The sequence below is a fragment of the Rutidosis leptorrhynchoides genome, chromosome 3 (genome assembly GCF_046630445.1).
Source record: "Rutidosis leptorrhynchoides isolate AG116_Rl617_1_P2 chromosome 3, CSIRO_AGI_Rlap_v1, whole genome shotgun sequence".
In the NCBI taxonomy this organism is placed as follows: domain Eukaryota; kingdom Viridiplantae; phylum Streptophyta; class Magnoliopsida; order Asterales; family Asteraceae; genus Rutidosis; species Rutidosis leptorrhynchoides.
The window spans coordinates 417,669,986-417,671,405 of record NC_092335.1 but is presented as its reverse complement, the minus strand read 5'-3'; the positions used below and the strand labels follow the sequence as shown (position 1 = coordinate 417,671,405).

General features: G+C 34.4%; 1 non-coding gene across 1 annotated transcript; it reads left to right on the top strand.

The window, feature by feature from the left end:
• The first annotated feature begins 238 nt into the window (after positions 1–238).
• LOC139903577 (small nucleolar RNA R71) lies at positions 239–345 on the top strand. The gene has a single exon (XR_011778388.1). It is a non-coding gene; the product is annotated as a small nucleolar RNA R71 (small nucleolar RNA).
• The last annotated feature ends 1,075 nt before the right edge of the window (positions 346–1,420 follow it).

Below are 1,420 nucleotides of genomic sequence, written 5' to 3'. Positions count from 1 at the left end.
TATCTTTGCGAAAATGGAATCTAAGTCATAGCTAGAATCGGCTCTAGCTGCTTTAGATGATCTAACGATATTTTTTTCTTGGTGCCACTCATGTGAGTGGGAAGCAGTGTTATCAATAATTTTGTAAGCATCAGTTTCGGTTTTCTTCATAATAGAACCACCAGCTGCTATATCTATGTCTTTCCTTGTAGTGATGTCGCATCCTTGGTAGAATATTTGTACTATTTGACAGGTGTCTAAACCATGTTGCGGACATCCTCTTAACAACTTTTCAAATCTTGTCCACGCCTCATATAGAGTTTCATTTGGCTTCTGTGTAAACGTAACAATTTCTGCTTGAAGTCTTACGATTTTAGATGCCAGAAAGAATTGTTTAAGAAATTTTTCAACTAATACGTCCCATGTATCAATCGCCCCTTCAGGTAACGATTCCAACCAATCTTTGGCTTCTCCCTTTAAAGTCCAGGGAAATAACATGAGATATATCTGTTCATCCTCCACTTCTCGGATTTTAAATAGTGTGCAGATCCTATTAAAGGTACGTAAATGTTCATTTGGATCTTCCTTCGGCGCACCACTAAATTGGCATTGATTAGTTGAAATGTCCCGTTCTTATTGATTAAAAACGTTCCATATTAATTGATTTCGTTGCGAGGTTTTGACCTCTATATGAGACGTTTTTCAAAGACTGCATTCATTTTTAAAACAAACCATAACCTTTATTTCATAGATAAAGATTTTAAAAAGCTTTACGTAGATTATCAAATAATGATAATCTAAAATATCCTGTTTACACACGACCATTACATAATGGTTTACAATACAAATATGTTACAACAAAATAAGTTTCTTGAATGCAGTTTTTACACAATATCATACAAGCATGGACTCCAAATCTCGTCCTTATTTAAGTATGCGACAGCGGAAGCTCTTAATAATCACCTGAGAATAAACATGCTTAAAACGTCAACAAAAATGTTGGTGAGTTATAGGTTTAACCTATATATATCAAATCATAATAATAGACCACAAGATTTCATATTTCAATACACATCCCATACATAGAGATAAAAATCATTCATATGGTGAACACCTGGTAACCGACATTAACAAGATGCATATATAAGAATATCCCCATCATTCCGGGACACCCTTCGGATATGATATAAATTTCGAAGTACTAAAGCATCCGGTACTTTGGATGGGGTTTGTTAGGCCCAATAGATCTATCTTTAGGATTCGCGTCAATTAGGGTGTCTGTTCCCTAATTCTTAGATTACCAGACTTAATAAAAAGGGGCATATTCGATTTCGATAATTCAACCATAGAATGTAGTTTCACGTACTTGTGTCTATTTTGTAAATCATTTATAAAACCTGCATGTATTCTCATCCCAAAAATATTAGATTTTAAAAGTGGG